We start from the raw sequence: 17228 nt of genomic DNA, 5'->3' as shown, positions 1-17228 counted from the left end.
CCACACAAATAACAAACAGCAATCAAGTAGATGACACAAAAGGATACTGGTCAACCAGAGCTTTCCAAAAATTACTAGAGATAGTAGGGGTAAGATGAGCCACATCAACTGAAATGTGTGCGCTTCGTAAAAAAGAAACCCATGCCCACCATGTATGATATGATACGGAAGAAAAAGACTTCCATTCCATAAGAATTACCTTAACAGCAACTGTCAATAAAAGATCAGGCAATTGCAAATCTAAGGTATCCAAAGGCAAAGGCACACGGGAAGCAAATGGGCCTAATAGGACCATGGGGAAGGAAAGCTGAAAATCAGTATTAAAAATTAATATAAGATGTTTATTTATGAGATCCCAGAAGGGTTGTAAAAGAGAACAGGTAAAAAACGTGTGCAGATAATCGCCAGTAGCCAGACCACAGCTCCAACAGAGATCATCATTCTTCAAGTTTAGCGAATGCAAACACACAGGAGTCCAATGGAGAAGGTTGAGAGAAAAAAATTTAGATTGGGGTTAAAGAGGGGGTGATCTTATCACGGAGAGAAAATTTCCCAATCAACTGCCAGGTTTCCGGCGAAATATGGTCAGTAAGATCCTTAACAAAATGATGTAACCATTTTTGTTGGGTAACAGAATGTAAGGCAGATGAATTAGAAGACAGAAATTTATAAATTTTTGAAGCCACATGACCAGATCAAAGCCACAAGGAAAGTAACATAACAGTAGGAGAGTTGGGCTCCAGGCGTACTTTAGCAAGAGCTACTTTGATTTTTAGAAAAGTATAGAAGTCCAACTTGGAGAGCGAGAACTGTTGAGCTAAAGAGGAAAAGGGCAATGGATCATTATTGGAGTCATACAAATGACGAACTAAAGTCACTCCTTTAGAAGTCCAGTAAGGGATCAACGCGGGATCAATAACAAATTTTATTCAAGGATTACGCCATAAAGAAGACCACCTCGATTTATGAATCGGTGTCAGATCTTAAAAAGAATACTCGTAGTAACTGCACGGGAACAGAGATGCTGGCTTCCGAATCCACCTAAGGCAATAACTTAGAGCTCATTAAATATAAGACTCCAACCTATTACCTCTGGGGGAAGGGGAAATTGGATAAAATAATAAACAACAAGAAGAGATCCTCTTGGACGGTCCGCTCCTCAGTCCGACCTGCAGACCTTCACTGGCTTGGAACCTGTGGGAAAGATTACAATAACCTTAACTTTATATCTCTCGCTCCCTCTCTACTCTTTCATATTACTCTCCCTAATTCTCACCTACCATTTCTGCCAAGAGTCTTGCCCTCTCTCCTGTCTGGTAAAGGCTTCGGATATGACTGAACTTCACTGTTATGGCTTCTTCCTGTAATTCACAATGGCACAATGTATTAATCCTTCCTCTCCTCTGTCCTGCCTCTATCCTTATTTTTACTCCCACTACTCACTTTCTATCTGCTCTCCTGCTCAGCTATCCTGGGTGCCTTTTGCTGTCTTCTTGGAATTCTTCCTGCTAACTGTGAATACATTTAATTTTAATGTTAAACTTGAATGCTCAACCACCTAGGGCTACTCTGTAAGTATTTATATGAGGTTTCCTGACTTACTTATTATTTAGCTTATTTTCTCTGTACACCTTCTCTTGTAATTTTACTAATTCCGTTTTCTACTGTACTTCTTTTTTTAGATTTCCAACTGCTCTCTATTCCTGTTGTCAGCGTATGCAGTTGTGCTGATATTTTCCACATTTATCAAGGTAAGTTAACTTCAGACTCAAATTCGTTTTAACTTAAAACTGAGTTCATGAACGTTCTTGTCACTTATCTCTGTCTTTCTCTTTCTTTCTCCACAGGTGCTCCGACGTGATACAGCTAACGCGGGTAAGTTCGCCACCGAACTCCTCCTCATACAACTTGAATGCGCTGAAGCTTCTCTCCACAGAACTCAGCTCCGGTACTAGGAAATGTCAACTCACGCGCCTCTGTGCTAGCGCATCTCGTGGGTTCTTAGAAACGGACTTGGGGGCTTAAGGTTAACGTTTCTCATGGGACTAGGATTCTTTTACCAAAAACTCCTCCGAGACTCCGAATGCGCTTCCACTCTGGGTTACGCCGTCGGTGAAGTGCGCAGTTCTTTGTTATCACGCGCATCACCTGGACTCGGCTGTTTACGAGACTAAACAATGGAATGCTGACCGCGGCGAGTACCAGCGGCCATCTTGAAGTTCCAATTCCTCATTCTTTCTGACCAGGAACTTGTCATTGGCTCCAGCCTTGCCAGGCGATTCTGTGCATGAATGACTGTTGCGGCTTGTAAATTAGAGGTCCTGACAATCGGGGTAGCCACTTTCTTATCCACAGACTTAACTGCTGCAATAGTATCTAAGATAATTGAGCGGGAAAAAGGAATAGATAAAGTGGATGAGGTTAAAAAGGAAGGAAGTGGTAAGGGAAATGAGAGATGTTGCTCAATAAACACCCAAGAAGGCGTGTGAACAGGAATTGAGGAAAACCACAAAACACCTTGGGAAGCTAAAAAAGCCACCTGGTATCGCTCCCAATCAGGAAAATTACAACCTCCCATCTCATATGGTTTCCTCAAAGACTTATACGCAATTCTAGCCCTCTTATCACTCCAGAGAAACTTAGAAGTAATGGAGTCAATCTCACGAAAAAAGGAAGAAGACAATTTCACCGGAAGCATAGAAGAAACAAAGTTAATAATAGGAGTAATCATAATTTTTAGAGTTAGATACGACCCCACCAAGAGATATATTTAGGGGACCAAGTATCTAAAAGTTGACAAACTTTGAGTAGAGTTTGCGCCTCATTATATGCCACCGTATCATAGAGAGTACCACAAATCCAAATCCCTAGATATTTGAGATGTTTAGATTGCCACTTAAAGCCAGCGGTACCTATATGTGCTGGGAAACAATAAGCATTTAGGGGGAACATCTCAGTCTTGTCTCTGTTAAGCGTATAACCAGAGACCTTAGAAAAACGAGCAATAATATTTGAAAGCGCGGGAATAGCAGAAACAATAGCATCCGAAAAAATAAGAACATCATCCGCGTAAGCCACTGTTTTTATGCAATGCGGACCAAAAGTAAACCCCTTGATATCCGGATGTAGATCAATTAGTCTAAGAAGAGGATCAATAGCTAATAAAAACAAAAGCGGGGATAAGGGACAGCCTTGACGGGTACCTTGACGAAGACTGAAAAACTCAGAGGTAGCCCCATTGACACGGACATTTGCTCTCGGTTGGGCATATAAGGACATAACCATGTTAACAAAAGAGTCACCAAGATTATGTGCACGAAGAACAGCATGGAGAAAAGGCCAAGACACCTTATCAAAAGCCTTCTCGGCATCTAAGGCTAGAGCAGCAGCTGGAACGTAGACCGCTTAGCTGTACCTAGAATATGGCAGAAGGTACGGATATTATCTCTAGCAAGTCTACCCTTCACGAACCCCGTCTGAGATGAATGAATCAAAGAAGGAATATAAGATTCTAACCGCTTGGCAAGAATCTTAGCAAATATTTTCTCCTCCATATTAAGAAGGGAAATAGGGCGAAAGTTTTTAGGGTCTGAGACATCTTTCCCGTCTTTTGGAATTACTACAATAGTAGCATCCGCCGAAGTACCTGAAAGCGCGCTCTCGAGAATAAACACATCAAAAACAGCTTTAAGACGAGGAACCATAGAAGGGAGAAAGGTCTTGTAAAACATGATGGGAAAACCATCCGGCCCAGGAGCTTTACCAGACCGAGTAGACTTGATAGCATGTACAAGTTCAGCAGATGTAATCGGGCCACCCAATTTCTCTCCATCCGCTATAGATACAGACTAAAGAGGAATAGTTTTTAAAAATTCCTGGCAAGCTTCAAACGACGACTGATTAGAGGGGGTATAGAGAGAACTATAAAAATCCCGAAACACCTCAAGAATTTCCTTAGTCTGAAATTGTTTAATACCAGAACTGTCAGTAATAGAAGAGATTTTAGAGGATTTAAAGTTAGACTCCTGAAATTTCAAAGTCGCGGCTAGAATCTTACCATCCCGATTCTTCAAAAGTAACCATTTGGATTTCTGGGCCTGAACCCCAATATGAGCTCTCTTGGTAACGATAGTGTTGTAGGAATATTTCAAATTTTTATTGGATCGCAACAATTGTTTATGATTAGTATGTCGAAAAAGAAGCTCCTGTTGTTTAATACTATCTGCTAACTCCGCGAGTTCCCTTTTGATGTCAGCATTTCTTTTCGCCATAACTTTAATAAAGTGTCCCCGGAGTGTACACTTAAAAGCGTCCCATAAAACCATCAGAGAACTAACTGAGCCTTCATTATCAGAAAAGAAATGTTCAATCTCATCTTGTATATTCTGAACTTGAACAACGTCATGGAGAACTTCCGTATTGAGTCTCCAAGAGGAAGGTTTCCTCTTAGGAGCGAGATTTAGGAGAGAAAAAGAAACAGCTGCGTGATCAGAGATAAGAATAGGATGAATGTACGGAGAAGATGAGTGCTGCACACAAGACGAATGAACTAGGAGATAGTCAATACGAGAAGAGCTGGAATGAGGGGGGGAAAGAAGGAAAAATCACTACCTGTAGGGTTATGAAGACGCCAGATATCTTGGAGATTTGCAGAAGAGCACATGTTTAACAATTGTTTATGAGATCTAGGAGGGCGAAAAGAGAAAGCCGAATTTCTATCCAGCACTGGATCAAGTGTTAAATTAAAGTCACCACCAACGATCAAATTACCATTATGCGGAGTAAGAGCTAATTGTTTAATGATCTTTTGCCAAAAAGAAGGATCATCAGCATTTGGAGCATAAATGTTCAAAACATAAAGATCAGCAGAACCATTAGACAATCGAGATAACAACCAACGTCTCTCAGAGTCATGCTCAGCAGAAATGACTGACAACCCAGATTTTTTAGAGATAAGTGTTATGACCCCATTCTTCTTGCCAAGGGCATCCGAACACATCACATCAAGAACCCACTCTTTCCGTAATAACAACGCTTCTTTATAGGAGACCTTTGTTTCTTGTAAGAACACTAAATCCGAAAACAGAGATTTACAGTAATCAAGAACCTTAGCCATCTTAACCGGATGGTTTAATCCCTTTATATTAAGGGAGACTACATTCAAACCAGATACAATCTAACATAGAAATAAAAACCGAGCAAGAAGCATGGTAGAGGGAGTAAGACATCAAACAAAACACTTACCAAAGACCAACAGCTCTCTACACAAGAAGAAAGCACTACACGAGGATCCAGGAGGAAAAAGAGAAAGAAAGGGAATGAGGAGAAGAGAAAAAGAAAAGGAGAAAGAGAAGCACCAGAAAAGAATAGAAAGAGCAAAGGAAAAAGACCCACCAGGGGAGGTCCAAAGAGGACCAAACTCATACCAGGGGGGACAGGGATGCGGGAAGCAAGCGGACTGCCGGGAAACAATATTAAAATTTAAAATGAACAACCCTATAATAAACAGAAAAGTAGGTGATAGGCATAAAAGGTAATAAAAGAAGCAGAGGAATGCAAAAATTTAAAGCGAGATAGAAGGGAAAAAATCTGAAGAGGCCTTGAGTTAAATAAAAACAGGAATACAAAGGCGCAATACATAGTAAAATAAAGACATCATGAATATATATGAACAAGCAATAATAATAAGAATAAGGTGATCTATAAAGTAAACAGACAACTGAATGAAAAGAATAAACAAATATCTTGTATATGGATCATAAGTATAAAATATGCAGAGTTAATGTTCATGCAAAAACTATGAGCCAGAAACGAACAATATAAATCATGAGAGGAGAAGAAAAAATAATGAACTATATACATAAAGTATAAACAGTCAGTGAATTAATCAAACAGAGCAGTAGGCAGAATTAATTCTTAATAAATACTGTAATAGAAAACATCATGAATAAATATGAACCAGAAGTAACAATAAGTAGAAATTCATCAAAAGAGCAAAAAAAAAACGAAATATATAGTGAAACATTTGGATAGAGTGTACAGTGAGCCTATAAATTAAGGGAACATAATAAATAAGTGTAAATAATTTGAATAGATGTTGTACTATTAAAAAAACAACAGATATAAGAACGAACAAGAAACAGCGTTACAGAACAAACCGTCCAAATAGAAGAAAGCATTCAAATATATGAACCAAGTATAAACCGAACGTATAGCCTAATCACAAAACAAAAAGATAGAATTAAACATATGATCAATAGAGACAAAGAGAAAGGAATCATAAAAAAACATATGAACATAAGAGAGAGAAAAACTGTCAACACACAAAGTACTTCCGACATGTAGAACAGGGAATCCATCAAGTGAACGGTATACATAATACAAAGATAGCATGAATAAAACCTATAACTAAATAAGCAGTATAGAAGGAGAATAGTACAATAATCATTACATCAGAACGAAGAGGGAATAAATATGGTGTATAAGAAATAGATAGATAAATTATCTAAGGTTATAGAGAGGTTAAATAAATAACCTTAATAGCAAGGAAACAAAAGATAGAAAGAGAAATGAAATATCCGAAGCAAACTGGTAAACAAAGGATCAACGACACGGCCAGAAAAAACGGAACGAAAAAACACAACTACATATAGAGTGAGAGACAATGCAGGGAAGGAAAAACAACAAGATAATACGAAGCGGGATAATACTACGCGAGGGAAAGACGAAAAGGTGAAAGATCCTATCAAAAGCATAGAAACTATAAGAAGGCAAAAGAACACCACATAAAGCAAATGTCAAAGATAATGACACTTAACAATCAGAAAATAACACTAGTGTAGAAGGAAAATAACTGAGGACACAAAAAGAGCAACCAACGCAGATGGAATAATATACAAAGAAGAAAAGACCAAAACAAAAAGGAGAAGAAAGAAACCAATTGGCTACTAAAAAAGCACAGGTAACCATGATGATAGAAATACGAAAAGCAAGACACTAGAAAGAGTGGGATGAGCCAAAGTCAATATGTAGCACTGAAACAGCGACATATGTCAGACAGAAATATGTAAGAATCCACACAAAGAAAGAAACACAAAGAGAATCAAGTTCCAGAAGAACCAGGAACAGGAGAAGAATCCATCTGCGATTCAGATTGATTATCTAAAAAAGAGGAAAGATCATAAGGTTCATCAAAAATTCTAGAGCGACCCTTGAAGGTGATACGAAATTTGGAAGGACCAGCAAAGGAAAAGGGGATGTTCATGGCCAAAAGACGACTCCGCAGATTAAGGAACCCCTTTCTACAAATCACAGTGTCTCTGGCAAAATCTTGTGAAATAGCAATTCGATGGCCCTCCCAAGTTACTGACTTGACCTTCCTCATATGAGCCAAAAATTGCTCTGAATGCTGATGACGCAGTGGTTTGAAAATTATCGCCCGTGGACTTGTCGAGGATTTAGACCTGAAGGAAAGAACACGATGAGCCCTCTCAATCTCTAAATCTCTCAGGAATTAAATTTGTAAGGTAGAAGGAAGCCATTGGGATAGAAAGTCAATCATAGAGGAGGCTGACTTCTCCGCATCTTCAGGCAGTCCAAAAATTCGCAAGTTACTTCTTCGGTTACGATCTTCCTGCTCCGTAAGGTCTCTTCGCAGAGCTGCCATTGAGCGTTCCATCTGTTGAAGAGGCCGTGAATGTTGGTGCGCAGTATCTTCCACACCCCTAATGCGAGATTCCGCAGCAGTGACCCTAACAGATAATGCCTTAAAATCATTCTTGATAGCCGCCACCTCAACTTGTAACAGGTCAGTATTAGTTTTGGTAGAATGCGTGATATCATGCACCGCATTAAGACGCGACAGTATAGTATCCAAAGTGGTATTGGTATCTTTTTGAGGAGACTCTGGGGAAGGAGAAGTTTATTTGAGCCGCTTTAAAGCCCCCTTAGAGTCTTTAGCATTGGAAGGAGGACCCATGTTATCCGCCATAAGAATAGTCCACTATGAGAGCCCAAGAATGTAGCAAAGCAGCTATGCGGAGCAAAGGTAAAGCACAAAATAGGACAAAAATGACAAAACTGGCAATTTCTCAGAGCTCACTGGGAGTAGAAACTGTGAGAATAACAAGGAAAGACCATGGGCGTAGTATTAAAGCGCAAAATGGCGGGCAGAAACAAATATAGGAATGAACGCATTAGAACCTGCCACCAGAAGATAAAGTAATAGAGCTTTCCAACAGCTCCTCAGTCTCCAAATCAGAGAAAGAATTGCAGCATCTCAAGGTGGTCAGAATAGAACATCAAAACTTTAGGTGAAAAGCAAAAATGTCAGTCAGAAAAGCCTCGTCGAACAAAGAGGCTTATAAAAACAGCTGCAGGCAGTGAAATACATGTTGGAAGCAACCATAGGAAGTTGTAATGGAACATATCACCTCCTGACAGCATCAATGCGGGTTCCGACAAACCGTCACATCACTTGAGGGAAAAAAACGCGAGCCACGCCACCGCAAAAACAAAATGGCGGCAGCCCGCGAAATCGAAGAGCCGGAGCCTCCGGGTGATGAAACGGCAAGTTCCCGTCAACTCCAGCGAGGGTAGCACCTCTCAGTACATTCACGGCATATTCCCACTCAATATGCCAGAAGCAGAGCCCAAAGCGCCGTCAGCAGGGACCTCAAAATCATCCCGATAGTTGCCGCCGCCCGGGAACTCAAGCGCGATCCGCCATTACGTAGCGTCACGCAAGCCACGCCCCCAAAGAAAACAGATTTCTAAGGAGACTGCTGGCACTTCCCATCTCTGTTGCTAATTACCTCAATCATAAAGAACTGGGGCTGCAATATCTGAAAGACTTGATCCATGTCTGGCTGGCACTACTGTGGTTATCAATTTGGAAAAACCTTGAGTACACCCAAAAAGCGACTGGACTGCCTCTCTCTGAATAAAGGTTTGCTAATCCCCTGGATTAGTTATGTTAGGAATGTTTTAATTGTATAGGGATTTGATCTTTTTTCCTTGCTCACTCAAACTGCGTTTTACTAAGCAAAAGGAGTGTGATGAAGGCATTATTCCTGCATTAGAAGTCCCAGCGGCTCAGGATCCTCCAGACATGTCCAACCGTCATAAGATATGTAGACTTATGTGTCAGAATAACATTACTAATTACTTATGGATTGCTCATAGCAAATGGGAACGCTCCCTTTTACTTCATTTTAGATCACGCTATGTCTTTTTAAAGAAGTACTGTTACAGCCTAAGTCAATGCAGACCCGCTCTCAGATTCTTGTTGCTTTTACATAATGATTGTTAGACCTGGCACCATTGGCGTGGGTCTCCCTTCCATTTTTTCGCTGTTGCCTCCTATGTATTTGCTATGTTTTGCTAGTCTAGATGCTTTGAGCACTTTGCCACTGCTATTCAGTGCCAAAGTGCAAGTGCTCACTATTGTAAATTGTTGTAATGGATTAGTGACTCCATGATTGGCTTATTTGATTTACTTGTCAGGCCCTAGTACGGTGCACCATGTGTACCCATGGCCTGTTAATCAAATGCTGCTGGTGGACTTGCAGTACTAGTTGTGCCACCCACAGAAGCAGCTTATGAAATATGGCTCAGGCCTGCCATTGCAGAGCCTGTGTGCAGTCTGGGACTGCCATGTCAACTTGGCAAGTGCACACACTTGCCAGGCTCTAAACCTTCCTTTTTCTACATGTTAGTCACCCCTAAGGTAAGCCCAAGGTAACCCCATGGGCAGGGTGCATTGTATGTAAAAGTAGGACATGCCTGATGTGTGTGGCATGTCCTGATAGTGAACAATGTTTTATTTGTTTTTTTACAATTTAAATTTCTTAAAATTTCGCACTTTAGAATTAGGATCTGTGAAAGAGAAGAAAAAATACAGTAATAATATATAATATTATATTTTGTACAACACATTATAATTTTAACATTAGATAACCTATTTTGTTTGCCTCTTTTGCTGTTCTACGAATATATTGAATTTCACTACAAACAGTGGTTTCAATGTTACTCATCACATAACAGTGGGCAAAAAAAACCAATAAGATTGTTTAAAAAAGAAAAAAAAAAATCTGTGTTCCAAAAAATATTTTCAATATAGTCAACTATCTCTCAACATTCCATACAAACAACATTCTCAATAACATACCATATAATACAAATCACACATATATAAAATGCTTCTTTCTAAGAGAATTTCGTTACTTCAGTATGAAAGAACTGAAATAATAATTCAGTTAACAATTCTTTATAAATTCCATATACTCTAAATGATGTTCTTTAAAAATATATGCCGTGAGAATGTCCAAGAAAAAGTGCTTTATTGAAATTAATACATTTCCTCTAGGCCAAATGGTATTCCTGAAATCCTTTACACTGAAATTGTCCAATAGTAATCGTATTAATAAATTTTAACATATTCCTAATAGGCCAAATTATGTTCTTAAAACTTTGGCTTTAAAAATATTAGGTAGGAATGTGGTAATTCATAAGGCAAACATTGTTTAAAAACCAAATGAGCATCATTGCAATATGTCTATCCTTTATTGCATTTTAAATGGATGGTGTACTGTCCAGATGTAGAAGGACCATCGTGGAAAATAATTGCTACTGCTACAAAAGTTCTTCCTGAAATTGATAGTTGACTTACTACAACATTTTTATTAAAGTTTCCAATTTTTCTTCCATCAGCTGTACAACATTGTAAAATTAGAATTATATATTGTCCAAATCTTTGTATAAATAATGTTGATAACATTTCTGATTTGCATTGGCTACACTTCATGTTTTGATTTGCTCCTTTTACTAGTTTGTTGTTTGTTTTCTGGCGCTTTCCTGCGTTATTCTGGGGGACCCAGCACCGCGTAGTGGATTGTAGTGGCGGTACTTCAACACGAGATAAAATGCCACCTAAACCGGCGAAAATACAGACCACTGTCCAAACCCGTAGTGCAAAGAATGGAAATCAGCGCAATACAGGACAGGAGTTTGGAAAATCTATCGAGGCAGGCGCTGCTGCCGAGCTTACTGATACGGGACTCGCCATGTCTGTCAGCGCCGGAAATGAGCGTGAGATTGCTCAGGTATGTTCTTCTAAGTCTTTACAGAAAAGTATTGCTGGGTCTAAGAACAATCTCCCTGCACGTATACCATCACAAAATTTGGTTGCAATGTTTGAGCGACAGACTGTAAAGAATGCTGCGCTGCAAGCTCCTACAGAAGGAATACTCCCTATGGGCCAACTGATTACAAACACTATTTCTGTTGCTGGCACCCCAGATCCTACGTGTTCAGATAACACTGCTACAACTATATCTGGGCAACCCAAAGTAGTTGACACTATGAAAGAACTGCAGATAAATGACAGCGAGCTGAACACCACACCTATTATTAAAACCACTGTTTTAAATACTGCAGTGAACGAGGTTCTGGGAGAAGCAGTAGATGTAGCTTTGTTGGAACCAATACCTATATCAGGAACTGTTCAACTGCTTTCTCAGACTCAGACACAGGAAATTTGTAATGATAATAGGGTGGTAGAGCCTGATTTAGCAGACAGCATACCCGAGGCAACCATTCAGCCAATGAGTAAAATCGCTGAACCTGGAGAAAAATTCTACTCTATGTCGGACCACTCATCAGATGATAGTCTAAACATTAATAAAGATTGGGCGGATTCTTGCGAAGGAAGTTCTTCACCTGAGGATTTAAGGCCAAGTTTGACCTCCTTGAACTTAAGTAGTGTAACTGTTAAGAAGCGAGTGAAGCGACCCCACCAGCCTCATGGTGGTAAAGGAGGTGATTCTGCTGTTAAATCCAAAGATAAAGGTATGGTTAGGGCTGTAGATCCTCAGGACACTAATATGGATAGAAACGTCCCACAAGAGATAACATTAGCAACTATATATGAAACTATGATGAAACATAGGGAAGAAAGTAAGGCCGAGAACTTACGTACACAGGCCACTTGCTGTAAAGTAAAAAATGCCGTAAGGAAGGCAATTAAGAGCTGTGCTGAGACGGCGGACAGGGTAACGGAAACGGAGACCAGAATCTCCGTGTTGGAAGACGAGCTGGGCACCCAGAAAGCAGAATTGGACTTAGTCAAGGGTCACAGGGACGATCTCAGTAATAAACTCATGGAGTTGGAAAACCATAGCCGCCGGAACAACCTTCGATTTCTGGGGGTTCCTGAAGAAAAAGAGGGCTTGGGCACACGGAAATTTGTGGCTGAACTCTTACAGGAGGCGTTTCCTGAGTTAAAAACATGGGATTGGGCAAAAGAAATCCAAAGGGCCCACCGTTTTCCATTTGTTAAGAGACAAGCTCGACAGTCAGGACAGTCAGGAGAAATTCTTCCACGTGCCATCTTAGTCTGCTTTAATAACTTTTTGGCGAGAGAAGATATCTATGCACGCGCTCGCCCAGATAAGAAAGCTACGGCTAAAGGCTGTAGTTTTTTTGTAAGACCCGATTTCTGTGCAGCAACTGTGTCTAAACGTTGGCATCTCCGCCAACTGATACCTGAATTCCAGAGTAAAGGGGCAGCGATATATTTGCAAAACCAGGCTAAACTTAAAGTATTGTATAAAGGGCAAACTAAATTTTTTTTTTCAGAGGTCAAGGCTAAAGAATATCTGGAAACTATTCGCAGTGGGTCATGAAAGGAATGATTAACGAGCGACACCTCAGAGTGTCATTCTAGAAGAATTAAGTGTCCTGTAGGCTATTCCTGCTTTCTAACTTGTTTTCCTTGGTGTATTTACCTTATAGTTCTTTCTGAAAGAGTTATTCTGTTAAGAATGGATTAGGTTTTTCCGGACGGATCCGGACGAAGGGGGACACCGTACTCCATATTATGCAGGGACCATTGTTCCCTGGGCCTCATGTGTGGGGGGAGGGTTATGGGTGGGGGGTTTGCGGCTGCTGGGAGGGAGTTGGTGGGAAGGGAAGGGGGGGTCACGGGGTCAGGTGGTGGGAGGGTGAAAAGTCAGCACTAGAACACAAGCAGTTTGTGGAGATTCAGACGAATAAGACTCGTGATTCTTTAGTACATTTTGTAAATTTCCAAGGTCTGAGATTGGATGAGGTATCATTTATTGTTTTGAAATCCGAGGTGAGCTGTCACTTCTATTATGGATAAAAAGATTAAAATTTGCACGTTGAATATATCTGGCTTGAACAATGCTAAAAAGCAACAAATGTTGGCAAAAATTGTACAAGTAATGCATATTGATATATTATGTCTCCAAGAGACACATGTACCATGGCTAAAGAGGGATATTTTGAAGAATTTGGGCATGCAATTGGTTGTTTGTTCTAGGCAAACTGGGATAAAAAGAGGGGTTGCCATACTGATGAAACGTGGATTAGGTACATGTAGTGATTTCGCTGCAGACAAATGGGGGCGCTGGGTAATAGGTACGATAAAGGTTGATCTGAGTACCTTTACTTTGTGTAATCTTTATGGGCCAAATCTGGACGATGCGGAACTGTTCGATTTTATTAATGTTGAATTGGCTCAAAGGCCGCAACCTGTGATATTATGTGGCGATCTGAATATAAATATCCCAGCAGACCTAAATATTAGATCAAACCATAGGTATACTGGAAGAAAGATATTAATGTATGGTGCCTTGCGGGGGTTAATGGTAGAACAAGGTCTTTATGATGCTTGGCACGCTCTATATCCTGAGAGTCCTGGATATAGCTTCTTCTCCGCCCCACATACTAAGTTTGTTCGTTTGGATTATTTTCTCATTTCAGCTGGTTTGTTGACTAAGGTTAATTTGGTTATCCAACCGAAAGTGGTCTCAGACCACAACCCTGTGATTTTAGAATTAACTTTGGAATTGGTTCAGAGGGCTTCCCCAAGGATCTGGACTTTTGATAGAAAGCTATTGAGCGATGAAGATTACTGTCAACTAATGGGTAAATGTATACGTGAATTTTTTGATATAAACAAAGGCACGGCCTCCCAAGAGGTAGTTTGGGATACTTTTAAATCTGTTGTCCGTGGGGAAACGCTTGGCTTCTCTAAATTTAAAAATAAACAAAGGATGACCAAATATCAACAGGATTTTGCCGAGGTTGTTATAAAAGAACACAAGCTGGCTGAAGTAATATCCCAGGGTGGAGATGTAGAATTAATCCAAAAGGCACAGCAAGACCTTACAGTTACAAGGACTGCGGCCTATTCTAATATTGCCCAACAAATAGCGGAGAAATATACACAACATAAGGAAGAGGCATATGAGTACAGTGAAAACACTGGGAGATTTTTGGCAAAGAGGCCAAACCAGGGATACTTTATGCATTTTATGAATTTTATCAATCACTATATAATGAGCCGCAAGTTAGTAGGACAGGGGAGGAGGAGTCAGAATATCTCTCTACTCTAGACACTAATATTCTGCCAGAACATTATCGGGTAATTTTATCTATACCCCCGGACTGGGATGAAGTTGAGACCGCGCTCCTGGGTTTAGCACAGGGGAAAGCGATGGGCCCAGACTCCATCCCTTTAGAATTTTACCGGATGTTCCGGAACGTAATTCAGAAGGAACTGTTGGAAGTCTGTCAACAGGCTTTTCTTGGTAGGGCACCTGATTCTTGGTCAGAGGCCACTATAGGTATTTTTAAAAAGAAAGTGAAAAATGCAACAGAAATGGGCTCATATCGGCCCATTTCATTATTGAATGCAGATAATAAGATATATTCAAAAATTCTCGCTAACAGGCTAAATGATTTGATCTCCGGTTTGGTGTCACCCCGCCAACACGGGTTTATTCAACGTAGAGATACTACGGATCACATTCGCAGAATAATTTCTGTTTTGGACTGGGCTCAGAGCAGCAATTCATCCGTTGGAGTGGCCCTGTTGGATGCCGAAAAGGCGTTCGACAGGGTCACCTGGCAGTTTTTATGGGCAGTTTTGGATTGGAAAGGGTTTCCTGCTGAGTTTATAAAGGCAATACAAACATTATATAATCGCCCGATAGCGACAATCCGGGTCGGGGGTGAGGTTTCCAAGCAGGTCGTGATAGCAAGGGGGATGAGACAAGGGTGTCCCTGCTCTCCGCTTTTGTTTGCGTTATATATCGATCCTTTTATTACTATAATGGAGGCAGACAATCATATTAAACCGGTTCAGATTAGAACAATATGTTATAAAGTCTACGCGTACGCGGACGATATTGCCGTGGTTACTGCAAACATTACAGAGGCCCTTCCCCGAATTATTCAAGCGGCTGAAATTTTCGGGCGTTGTTCTGGGTATAAATTAAACGCTGCGAAAACCCAGGTAATCCACTCACAGGCTGGCCGACCTATGAATGCTGCTTTTTGTCCAGAGGCTACGTATTTAGGTATAAAAATGACAGCAAACGTTGACGATATAGTTGCTAAAAATCTCGACCCGATTATTTCCTCCTCTAATAAAACACTGCAAAGAATTAACAATCTCCATCTCTCTCTGTTTGGCCGCAGCAATGTTATTAAAATGCTTATTTTTCCAAAATTTTTATATATTTTCCGAGCTATTTCTTTTTTAATACCTTCTGTTTTTTTTCCCGTATAGAGAGAATGTGTTCAAGGTTTCTCTGGAGTTATCATCGTGCCCGGCGTGCCATGAATAAATGTAGTTTGCCTCGTGAAAGAGGAGGCTGGGGGATACCAGATTTTCAATTATATCATTGGATTTCAATTCTGCAAAATATGAGGGGGTTACTGCTACCTATAGATCCAACTCCCGATTACGCCGCACCCTCAATCTATGAGATGTTGCTGGGACAAGAATCTAAGCAGTGTATAAACCGCATTATCGAGCCTAGCTACTTTAAAAAAACTAGGTTTAAGCCGGTATTAGCAGCATATGCAATCTGGAGGAAAACGAAAAAGAGGTTGGGTATTGGCCCGAATTTGAACATCTACACCCCCCTTCAGGACTGTACTATTTTACCTGTAATTTTCACTGATTCTGTGATGAAAGGATGGTCTAATTTAGGAATTTGTTTTCTTGGGGATTTATTCTCAGGATCACAATTTGTTTCTTTTGAAAACTTGCAAAGTAAATATAAGGTACCTCGAGGGGACTTTTTTAAATATCTACAGCTGCGTAGTTATTGTGAGCGGAAACAAAATCAAAAAACAATCATTCTACAAAAAATAGAGATTGTTGAGCTACTTAAATCTAGATGTAAAATGTCTCCCCTCTATCGTTTATTTATAAATATGCTCAAAGATGATTTAGAATCTCAGGAGACAAAATGGGCCAACAAATTAGGCATTGAAGGGGCTAATTTGACTAGGAGTATAGAATTTCAACTAATGTACTCTTTAATGGCCCTTTGAAGAGCCAGCACTATATGGCAATTTTTGAACTCTATTACACTCCGGGGAAACTAGCAAAATGGAATACCGACAGGGGCAATAGCTGTAATCGATGTGATCAGTACGCCGCTGATGCTATCCATAGGTTTTTTAACTGCCCTAAACTAACCAACTTTGTCAGCGATATACAGTCTTTCATTTCGTGTAGTCTGGGTATCCCAGTACAACGTTCCCCTACACTGGTCATTTTTGGATGGCAAGGAAATGCATTGACGGCTGTAGAGGAGGGTTTGATATTTATATGTATGGCTCTGCTTCGTCTGTGTATTACGTCACAGTGGCTCGACGTCAACCCTCCATCCTTTGTTAATTGGCAAACTAGGCTACTCTCAATATATCGTTTGGAGATGGCGCTTTATAGAACTAAGGACAGCCAGAAAAAGAGACAAGGAAGCCAGTTATGGCAACCAATTGCTACATGGCTGGGATCTTAGTAGTCGACCTACTGTATTAAGTTGAATGATTTAGGATCCCATATCATCATCTCCACCTGTCTTTGCTGTCTCGGTCTGTTCCGGTATGTTTATTTCCTTTTATATGTATTATAATTGATGTATCTAAACTGTACTGTGTGTGCTCTATGTGCTGACAAAAAAATCTCAATAAAAAAAAACTTTAATAGAGAATGTCCAAGAAAAAGTGCTTAATTGAAATTAATACATTTCCTCTAGGCCAAATGGTATTCCTGAAATCCTTTACACTGAAATTGTCCAATAGTAATCGTATTATTACATTTTAACATATTCCTAATAGGCCAAATTATGTTCTTAAAACTTTGGCTTTAAAAATATTAGGTAGGAATGTGGTAATTCATAAGG

Source organism: Lissotriton helveticus, chromosome 1_1 (genome assembly GCF_964261635.1).
Source record: "Lissotriton helveticus chromosome 1_1, aLisHel1.1, whole genome shotgun sequence".
In the NCBI taxonomy this organism is placed as follows: Eukaryota; Metazoa; Chordata; class Amphibia; order Caudata; family Salamandridae; genus Lissotriton; species Lissotriton helveticus.
This window is presented reverse-complemented; position numbering follows the sequence as displayed.